The sequence below is a fragment of the Eptesicus fuscus genome, chromosome 18, assembly GCF_027574615.1.
Source record: "Eptesicus fuscus isolate TK198812 chromosome 18, DD_ASM_mEF_20220401, whole genome shotgun sequence".
NCBI classification, from domain to species: Eukaryota; Metazoa; Chordata; class Mammalia; order Chiroptera; family Vespertilionidae; genus Eptesicus; species Eptesicus fuscus.
Window position 1 is genome coordinate 30,358,119 of NC_072490.1, and position 11,924 is coordinate 30,370,042.

The window sequence follows — 11,924 nt, forward strand, 5'->3', positions numbered from 1 at the left end:
CTGCCAGAGGGAAGTCTGAGTCCCAGGTACCAGAGGGAAGCCAGTGCCAGCAGCCGGGGGAAAGGAAGGCCTACTCTTGCATGAATTTCATGCATTGGGCCTCTAGTATATATATAAAAGCCTAAGTGACCAAACGACCGAACTACTGTCACTATGACTCACACTGACCACCAGATGCTCAACACAGGAGCTGCCCCCTGGTGGTCAGTGTGCTCCCACAGCCAACCTCCTGTGGCCCCTCCCCCAGTCAACCTCCTGAGGCTCCCATCAGCCTCCATCACTGGCCAGGTCGAGGGACCCCACCATGCATGAATCCGTGCCCGGGGCCTCTAATGTTAATAATAAAATTCTCCTCCTCCAAAATATCTTTTGTTGGTCTAAAAATCTAAACAGTTACTGTGGTTACTCTTAATTATTAATACTAATACATATGTAGTCTTCAAATTAGCACATTTTATTACTTCTTTTTTAATAAACATTTTCTGCATAGAAGTTAATTTAGAAAGTTCCCTGCAATCTACTTAGCCTGACACACTTGAACTTAGCTACACGCATTTGTTTCAAGAGTAAGCTCTTAAGGGTTCAAAATCATTGTGTTTGCTTCTGGCACAGTTTAAGGTCTCCGACTCCTATGCTACAACATATTCCTGCATTTAATGAGTAGATTTAAAATAAGCCAGAATAGCTTATTTATTTCAAAGACAAAGAATATGTGTTATTACAATTCTGTCATTCTATGAGTGCACTTGGAGTTTTTCTTGTATTTAAAATGTAAAAGAATACAAATTACAGTGTAATTTTTTTTCTTCTTAACAAAAAAAAAAAACTAACCCTGGCCAGGTAGCTCAGTTAGTTGGAGCACCATCCCATGTACCAAAAGGCTGCAAGTTCAATTCCCAGTTAGGGCACATACCTGCATACCTAGGTTTCTGGTTCAATCTTGGGGAGTCTGATGGGGGGCGGCGGGGGGGAGGGAGAGGGGAGAGCAGGTATGGGAGTCAGCTGATCAGTGTTTCTCCTTCACATTGATGTTTCTCTCTCCTCTCTCTCTCTCTCTCTCTCTCTCTCTCTCTCTCCCTCTCCTCCCCACCTTCCTCTCTCTCTAGAAATCAATGAAAAACATCCTCAGGTGAAGATTTTAAAAAAAATTCTAATGTCAGTAGAAAGTATTAAATCATGACTTTCCCCCTTTTCTGTATTATAATATTTTCATTTTTATTTATTTTTTTGCTCATATACGGAAATTTTATTTTTAAAATCCATGTTCTTCTTTGGACATTGTTATTGTTTCCTTTCATGATTATTGCTGAAATAAATTTGGTCATATAGATGGAGAAAATGCTAACGAATTATCTTCTGTGAATATCAAATGTACTGGACACACAATTGTGAGTGGACATACTGATTACTGAAATGTGACTATGTTTTGGTCACTCTGATTTGTGGATCTTTCGCAATCTGTGAGTAATCAGGAAAGCTATGGGACCTGCTTGGGAAGTCATCCACGATCAGGGAAAGAACTATTCCAAGCGTGGGTTTGAGAGGACACTGGGAAAGAAAGTGGTGTTGTGCTTACAACATATGGATTCTGTTTCTTCGCTGTTTTTTGCGAAGCATACTGGAGGGAAGCTTCCCTCTCATGATCACACTGGACCCCTACACTGAACTGAAACGCGATGGGAAGAGCAGAAAATGTCTGAGAACACCAAGTGCCGCCATTATACTCCATGTAAGGATGTGCCTGAGCACAGCCAGAGCTGCTGAGACACGCAGAGGGTGTCCCCAGAAACCTCGTCACTGCCAATGGGCCACAAATGGCCATTTTATTTATCATCCCAGGTGAAGACTTTCAACAAGCTCCTTAGTGAAGAATGCATTGAAATTGATCACATAATCTACCTGTATATGCTGTATATTTAATTGCCTGGGTTTTGTGTTTGTTTTTTTTTTAAATGAGTTCTATCTCATTTACAAACCCACTTTTAGATTTTATAAACATCCCCCAAAGATTGTTTCAAATAGATCTGGACAGCTGCAACTTTAGAACTAATGAGTGGATCCCACAAAGAGGTAAACTAAGAAAGCAGCTCCCTCCCCTACCAAAGGCCATGTTAACAACCTTATTTCTGTCTGAGTGAGTTTCATGCTACACTCACATTCTTCGGGGAAAAAATAGAAACACCATAAAACCTCGAGTTATACAGAAGATAAGAATCTGCAAAGTACTCTAATCTAAAACTGTAATTGGAGGCATTAATTTATATATAATTGGAGAGTAGAGACCTCTGCCCATCAATTTGACATTAATTTCACTAAAAGAAGATATTAAAACACAGCCTTGTAATGGAATTATTAATCTGATTAAAACTTTATTCACCAACATGAACAAGCAAATCAAAAGAGAAGAAATTAAAATGCCCACGAACATAGGAGAATGTACTTACTGGTGGATAATAATCAAAGAATTGCAGGTTAACCTAGACATCACTTCCATGTATTCTTTCTTGGAAGTAGTAAAAATATTGATAATCCTCAGTTTTTAAAGATGTGGAAAATTGTCATTTAAACATACTTTTTTAGAAGGAGTATAAGCTGACCTACTTTTTAAATATATATATATATATATATATATATATATATATATATATATATAATTGATGTCAGAGAGGAAGGGAGAGGGAGAGAAAGACAGAAACATCAATGATGAGAGAAAATCATTGATTGGCTGCTTCATGCACGTCCCAAACTGGGGGTCAAGGCCACAACCCAGGCATATGCCTCGACGGGGAATCGAACCATGACCTCCTGGCTTATAGGTTGATGCTCAACCACTAAGCCATGCCGGCCAGGCTGATCTATTTTTTGAGAGGACAATATGATCAAAATTTTAAATGTGAATCTTTTTAGGTTCATAGTAGATGTTTCAGTTTAGTTGGCTTATCCTAAGGAAATAATAAAACAAGTGGGAAAAGATTGAGGTTCTAAGATACCAATATCATTGTTCTTTATAGTAAAAAATTAGAAACATCTAAATATACACTCATAGGGAATTGACTAAATGAATTAAAATATAGTCACATGATGGAATACTATGCAGCTTTGTAAAAGATTGAGGTAAATTTTAATGTAATGGCATAAAAATTATTCCATGATATATTAAATTAAAAATAAAGAGGTTACAGAATACTGAGTGTGATCAGTATACTGAATATATACCACTGTTAATATAATAATAATGCAACTTTATTTTGGGGGTTTTAATGACACTTTAGAAATTTGGCCAGTGGGTATACATTTACTCTGCAATGAGATAAAATTCCAGCAGGCCCATGATTTCTCTGCTCACTCTTGGTTAGACAATTCCTCAGTCACTTTAAGTTACAATTACTGTCTCAGCCAAACCAACAGCCCAGCCACTTCAAAAATCAGAATGGTTGGTCCGTGATACCAATCAAAACTCCAAATTTGATTTAATATCATTTACATATGAGACCTGTTAAGATGTTAACCCTTTGTCATTTGTCTTTTAACTTTGTTTGTGCTATGTTTTGCTGTAGAGCAAACCTGTTTGGGGCCAGAAGGCTATAATTAAAAAGGAGAGTGGAGGTGTCTTCTGCATATAGAATGTCTCCTCCCCTCTCCTATGCACCCTTCCTCTCCCAGGAAGACCTGTCACTAAGTTTCCTTGAGGTGGGGTGGGGTGGGGTGGATGTGGGATGGGAGGGTCAGTCAGGGGATAGGAAAGGTCTTACTTGAACTGGTCCAACAGTAAACTCATTACTTGGTCAAACAAATTGAACCAGAAACCAGTGTGGAACAACAAGACACCAAAGACAGAATCTAATCTGAAGTCCAAGGGAAGTGGCTGGGGCTGTTTGTTGAGTGGGCTTATCTCTGACAGAGAAGGTACAAAGGAGGGGAGGCCATCCCAAGTGGCAGAAAAGGAATGGGCAGTGGTTGGGAGAAGAGTAAGAATGGCCTGTGCAAGTAACAATAGGGATTCCATGGAATTAGAAAAGAGGGAGCAAAGGGGAAGGAGGGAGTCATGGATACCCAGCACGTACATGAGTCTCCTTTAACTAAAGGCGTAGATGAGGCTCAGAGAAGCTGAACAAGCAGCAAAGCAAAACACTAACCTCAGGACCCCTATTCCAATCCCCTGTTCCTTCCACAAGTGGTGATTCCCAAACAACCCACAAAACCAGCATCTGACTGGCTGCTCGCATCACCTGAAGAACTTCTTTAAAATTCATCATCCATAATCCCTGGCCTTGTCCCAGACCCACTGAATCAGAATGGCTGGGAGAGGGCAAAATAAGATTTGTTCATAAGCTTTTAGGTGCTCCAGTTGTGCAGCGAGTTTGGAGCTAATATGTTAGATGTATCCCATTACCTCTAACATATCTGTAGGGCAGGAGGCAGATGAACTGTTATTTCCTGGGCACCTACTTTGCTTTACTTTATTAGAGCATCTCCCGGGGACTGCTCTGAGTATATCCCTACACATCGTCCTTCCTCAACATGCAGATGAGACTGGTATTATCGCCACACCAGTGAGGAAGCTGAGAGCGGTTATGTGATGCACTGAAGGGGCCCTCAGCCAGTAGCAGAGCGCTGGTTCAGACCCCAATCTGTAGGAGCCCTGCTGCCTGGTCTTTGTCCCTTTCCACACTGTGCAGGAGAAAGACCTTATGCTGGGAGGAGGGAGGAGAGATCAAGATACTGCAGACGAAAGGGATAATTATGGAGCAACTTAACAGAGGGATCTGGTGGTGGCCAGACTGTGGGAAACCTCGGCTGGGGAAAACCAGTGGGAGAACACCTAAAGAACGGGTTCAGGGTTTGCGTTTGTGGACTCTCCCCATTATTTCCTGAGTCCTGAGCCTAGTGAGGACCAGGTGTCTTGAGAAGCCTTTATCCTGAGCAGCTGGCTCCCTCTTGTGGCAGCTGCGGCTCATCCCTGAATGATCTGGGACGTGGCAACCTGGCTGCACGTTGGAATCACCTGGGAGCTATTAAAACGTACTCATTTCCCAGGCCAGGGAAATAAGAATATTTAGGGAGATTGAGGCCTTCGCTGTCCAATACAACAGCCACTAGCTACATGCGGCCATTGAGCACTTGCGATGTGGCTAGCTCAAACTGAGATGTAAGTGTAAAATACACACTGGATTTCAAAGACTTAGTACAAAACAGAGACTGTGAAATATCTCATTAATAATTTTTTTATGAATTATGTGTTGAAGTGGTATTTTGCACATATAGAGCTAAATAACATATATTGTTTAAATTAATTCACCTGCTTATCTTTTTACTTTTAAAAATGTAGCTACTAAAAAATTTAAAATTACATATGCGGCCCTCAGGTCATATGCAAGATTGCCAGATTTTGAAAATAAAAATACTGAATGCCCAGTTAAATTTGTATTTCTGATAAACACAAGTAAATTTCTTAATACATATATATATATATATATATATATATATATATATACACACACACACACACACACACACACACACACACACACACTAGAGGCCCGGTGCATGAAATTCTGCACTAGTAGGGTCCCTAGTGGCTGCCAGCCGGGTACTCCCTCCCTACCCCGCCCCCCCCTGGCTGGCCCCGCCCCCTGGTTGAACTCCGGGACAACTCCTGAGGGGACAATTTGCATACTATGCTTTTTTTATTTTTATTTATTTTTTTATTTATTTTTTTTAATAAATCTTTATTGTTCAGATTATTACAATTGTTTCTCCTTTTTTCCCCCCATATCTCCCCATCACCCGGTTCCTTCCCCCCCGTTGTCCTTATCCATAGGTGTATGATTTTTGTCCAGTCTCTTCCCATACCCCCTACACAGACACCCCTTTCCCCCTGAGAATTATCAATCCACTCCCATTCTATGCCTCTGATTCTATTATGTTCACCAGTTTATTCTGTTCCTCAGATTTTTAATTCACTTGATTTTTAGAATCACTTGTTGATAGATATTTGTTGTTCATAATTTTTATCTTTACTTTTTTCTTCTTTTTCCTCTTTTTAAAGAATACCTTTCAGCATTTCATATAATACTGGTTTGGTGGTGATGAACTCCTTTAGCTTTTTCTTATCTGTGAAGCTCTTTATCTGCCCTTCAATTCTGAATGATAACTTTGCTGGGTAGAGTAGTCTTGGTTGTAGGTTCTTGCTATTCATCACTTTGAATATTTCTTGCCATTCCCGTCTGGCCTGCATAGTTTCTGTTGAGAAATCAGCTGACAGTCGTATGGGTGCTCCCTTGTAGGTAACTAACTGTTTTTCTCTTGCTGCTTGTAAGATTCTCTCTTTGTCTTTTGCCCTTGGCATTTTAATTATGATGTGTCTTGGTGTGGTCCTCTTTGGATTCCTCTTGTTTGGAGTTCTGTTCGCTTCCTGAACTTGTAAGTCCATTTCTTTTACCAGGTGGGGGAAGTTTTCTGTCATTATTTCTTCAAATAGGTTTTCAGTATCTTGCTCTCTCTCTTCTGGCACCCCAAAAATTCGGATATTGGTACGCTTAAAGCCATCCTGGAGGCTCCTTATGCTATCCTCACACTTTTGGATTCTTCTTTCTTTCTGCCTCTCTGGTTGGGTGTGTTTTTCTTCCTCATATTCCAGCTCTTTGGTTTGACTCTTTGGGTGTGGTGGTCTACTCTGTATATTCTTTATTTCAGACAGTGTATGCATAATTTCTGACTGGTCCTTTTCCATTTGTTTGGTATTCTCATTAAGGTCCTTGAAGGTCTCTTCAAGTTTCTCAGCGGTTTTTAGAAGATTCTTGAGTAACCTTATAAATATGGTTCTGAACACTGTGTCGTCCATTAGTTGGCTTTCATCTATTTCTCCTACTTGTGACATACTTCGATGTCTCCACATTTTGGCTGCCTCCCTGTGTTGATGGAGTGGCTTTGTGTGGTCGGTGACCTATAGGGGCCGGTAGCTCAGCTTCCCCAATCACCCTAGGTGGTCGCTCTTGGTACTCCCCTTTGTGGGCTGAGTGGAAAGTCTTGGTGTAGTTAAAAGCCCTGATTGCTGTTGGTACACTGGGAGGAATTGACCTCCGGACCAATTGGCTGTGAGGGCCTGCTGTGTCTGTAACGGAAGAATTGCTGTGCTGGAGACACAGTAGGGCTTTGGTGCTCTACTGAGTCTGCCTCCTGAATGTGTCCCTTATGAGGTTGAAATCTGGTGTCGTCCACACCGACAGAAAAGTCACTCTCACTCTCCGACCGGCCGAGAGTCCCTCCCGTAGGCGTCTGGGTCCCCCGCGTGTCCCCAGAAACTAGTTCAGAATGGTTGGGATTGTTGGTATCACTGGCGGGAATTGATCTCCAAGCCAGTTGGCTGTGAGGATCAGCAGTGTCTCGGCTGGGAGAGCTTCTGTGCTCAGCTTGGATGGGGCGGAGTCTCAGGGTGGCGCAGACAAGCTTTGGTTTCCCGTCTGCTCCGCCCTAAGAGGGGCGGGTTCTCCGTGCCGGAATTAATGGCTGCGCGCCTCTGAGAGAAGGCAGCTTTCAAGCCTCTCCCGCTGCCTAACAGACCAGTTTCTCCCCAGCTGGGGCTTTGTTTTTCTCCCAAACGAGAAATGCAGTCACTGGGAGGGCTGTGCTCAGCTTGGATGGGGCGGAGTCTCAGGGTGGCGCAGACAAACTTGGTTCCCGTCCGCGCCGCCCTAAGAGGGCTGGTTCCTCCGTGCCTGAATTAATGGCTGCGCGCCTCTGAGATAAGGCCGCTCTCAAGCCTCGTCCGCTGCCAAACAGCCCAGTTTCTCCCCGACCGCAGCTGGACCTCAGTGCAGTCGGGCGGCCCTGCTTTTCTCCCAAACGAGAAAGCTCGCCACGCAGCGTCAGCTGCCCTCCCTCTCCGCGCGCTGCGAGCAAGCCTGCCGCGTATTCAGCCGCCCGCCCTTTCCGCACTCACGGGTCTCCGCACCTCCACAGCTCCTGAGGCTCAGCGTCCCCCTCTGTTTTTCTCTAGTTGTAGGTTTTCCACTCTGCCAGCTTTCTGGTGGTTTTGGACGGTGTGCGCTCTGTTTTCCAGTTGTAGTTTCAAAATTGTTGTGGTAGGCAACAGTTAGGTGTTTACCTTATGCCGCCATCTTGGTTTCTCTGCATACTATGCTTTTATTATATAGGATATATATAGTTGTTGTTAATCCTTGCCCTAGGATATTTTTCCATTGATTTTTAGGGAGAGTGTAAGAGAGAGGGAAAGACAAAGAGAAACATCAATGTAAGAGAAACACATGATTGGTTGCCTCCTGCACGAGCCCTGACCAGAGCCCGGGCTGGGGAGGAGCCTGCAACCAAAATCAAACCCAGAACTCTTTGGTGCACAGGCTGACGCTCTACCCAATGAGCCAAACCAGCTAGGGCTATTTATTATATTTCTAGTATAAATATGTCCCATGCAATATTTGGAACATACTTATGCTAAAAATAAAATTCATTGTTTATCTGAAATTACTTCATTCACTTCTCCTTACCAAAGAAGGGGAGAAAATTCTGCAGAGACACAATTCTGACTCAAGCATACACAACCCCTGCCTCCTCCCACCCCCAAATAATGCACCTTAGCCATCAGTATACTTGGATTCTCAGTCTACAAACATTTATATTTTGGTTGATGGCAACACCACACTTTCCCTAAGAATAGTAAGTAATTTATATTTGTGCAATTATAGTGTTAATTCTTTTGGTGCCCAGAACAATATGCAATCTATCTTGAAGGAGTATTACAACCTCTGTTTCTAGTGAAATAGAACATTACTTAGAGTTTAAATGCTAGTGTTTTCAACTTCTAACCATCAAGATTTCAAAAATCAGATGGTCTGTTATATAAAAAATCATATTACCCATAAAAAGTAAACAGTAAAATAACCTAAACGCTCAACAATAGGGGAATGGTTAAACAAATATGGTACCCCACATAATAGAATATTAAAAATTATGCTCACAATGAATTTTTGATAAAGAAAATATTTTTATAAATATAAATGAAAAAGTATGATAAAAAGTATATGTGTAGTATGATACTATGTTAAAAATATTGTATTCAAGGAAAGAAAACTAGAAAGAAATAGTCAAAATATTACCAATGGCACCTCTTAAAGGTAGAATCAGTTTATTGTTTTATTCTCTACTAGAGGCCCAGTACACAAATTCGTGCTTGGGTGGAGTCCAGCCAGCCCACCCCAATTGGGGCCCCGATCAGGCCAGGCCAGCCATGGGGAGGGGCCATGGGCAGTTGGCCGGCCAGCCCCGCCCCCTGGTCAAACTCCTGGTTGAGGGGACAATTTGCAGATTGGCCTTTTATTATATAAGATGCTTTTCTTATTTTTTTTTTAATTTTCTCCTTTGTTTTAAATTTTTTATTAGACTTTATTTTTAGAGCAATTTTAGATTCACATCGAAACTGAATAGAACTTACAGAAATTTCCCATATATCCACTGCTCGCCCCCCCACCCCCACCCCATGCACACACACACACACAGAGCCTCTGTTATTATCAACATCTTCCAGCCCAGTGGTACATTTGTTACAATTGATGAACTACATTAACATATCATTATCACCCAAAATCTACAGTTCACATTATGGGTCACTCTTAGCATTGTACATTCTACAGGTTTCGAGAAATATATCATGACATGTATCCACCATCATAGTATCATACAGTAGTTTCACTGCCCTAGAAATCCTATGCTCCACCTAGTCATCCCTGTTTTGGATTTTTAAATCTGTTTATCCTTTAACATCTTCTACCATTTTACAGCACTTTTACAATAAGAAAAAAATACTGTCATTTAAAGAAACCCTTTTGTGAAGGAAAATGCAGGTTGGAGCTTTCATTTTCCCGGGGACTGAGAAACTCTTCGGGTACATGTTCAGCCCCCCATGAATAAAAGCACCCTAAGGTGAACATGCAGTCTGTGTGTGGAGAATCAGGAGGAGGCAGGAGCCTCCTGCACCTACAGCTAGTCAAACAGAAACCAGCCCTCCCACTTGTTTGCTCTCTCGTCTCCTTCTCTTCCTGAGAGCGGGGTACACAGAGAACCACTTCCTGATCCTGAGTGTCAGCTCAGATAAGGTGTGTGCTGGTGGGTCAGTGAAAACCTCAGTGACCATCACCCCAACCACTGCCCATCCAATGGGCTTCTTCTCGTCTTGTTGCATAAATTAATTAACTAGAGGCGATTTGATCTTACATTTTACTTTTTTTATGTCAACTAATTAGAGGTCAGAAGGAAAACATCCTTCTCAGCTCGTGTGCATGAACTCTTTAGTTTGTAAAACACAGTCAGAGCACGGGACCTTTCTGGAGTGTTCTGAAGCATCATCACACTCCCTTTTACCCGCCCAACATACAGAAATCTTTCACCAAGGATAGCAGTATATTTTCCTTTAGCATACCTCCATTCTTCCAAGTGAAATTTTGATTTCAAATTCTTAAGTAAGATGATTTCTCACAGCACCCCATTCTGCTGCTTGTCCTTTTACTTTTTTGATGGTGTCTTTTGGCACACATAGCTTGGGCCACCTCTCTTTGAGCCCAAGTCTACTCCTCAGTATTCTAGTAATACTTGCTCTCCAAAGCCATCATCATTCCTAGTTGCCAGTCTCCCTCAACGTGCTCACAGCTGTTTTGGCTAATAATTTCCAAATAGGAAATACACACAACCCAGGTACAGACAAAACAATCCACTGGTATACAGGGAGATAATTTCAGAACTTCTATTTACAATTATTTTTGTATTATCTTCCTTTAATTTCCAAGGTAAGTTATGTTTTACAATGTAATACATAAATATAGTAGCACACATGATATCATGTATAAACAACTATGCATATCTGGGGACAAGGACTGTAGCTTATTCATTTCCGAATTCCCAGTGTTTAGTGCACTGCCTGGCTCAACAGTTGCTTTTTAAATAAATGCACCTATGAAATGAGTCAAATCAATTACATGAAATCAGTCAACCAATCAATCAATGATGACTCTTAGTCCCTGTCCACAAAACATTCTAGAGTCCCTTGTAAAGTCATAGTCTCTGACCTTAGGGATGGTTCATTGCTTCCTTTCTTTTCCATGCCTGATGTGAAAGATTTTTCACCAGGTACACCATGTCCATCCACTTCCACCCACCTCATTCCCTGCCCCCTCAACTAGATCATCCTGAGTCCTCAAGATCTCCTATCTTTGTTCATCTACATCCTCTCTCAAAGTCATCACCTCCCCTCAGAATCACCAAAATGTTCACTCTTACCTTCAGCTCAAGAGTCATGTTTCTGGTGCCTGTATCCTGGCATTGCTCCTCCTCAATGCACCTTAACGGTGAATATCTCACTGGATAAAGGCAGCTCCTAGGCCTCCAGCTCCAGGTTTCTGCACTCATGCTGGTCCATCATAACAGTCTTCTTATTTGAAAAGAAATGAGGGAAAAAATGGAGGACAATGCAGAACATAAATACAAATATGTATGTCCTAGCTGTCCATGACTGTTCTTTATTGAGATTGTACTTTTCTATATTAAAATATTCTTTCTCTTATGAATGACGGTGATTATGCTAATTAGTTATTATTCTTACTGGACAAAATGAAAAGTTGGCAGTCCTCTTTAGGTCCTGAAATCTTTTGTATACAAATTTACTCATTCATACAATCCAAAAGTCTGGGATCACCAAACCATCAGCAAACAGAAATTGTTCTGTTTGATTTGTTTTTAAGGTGGAGCCAGGAGACAATTCATGGAGTAAAATACAAATAGTCCACAAGAGGTTACAAACTAAAGCCTGCCATTTAATCATCATGCCTTAGGACATCTCTTTCCTAATAACAATAGCAGAGTTTAGATCTGAGAGGGCCTGTGAGGGGCCTGGGGCACTGAACTTCAGTGAGGAA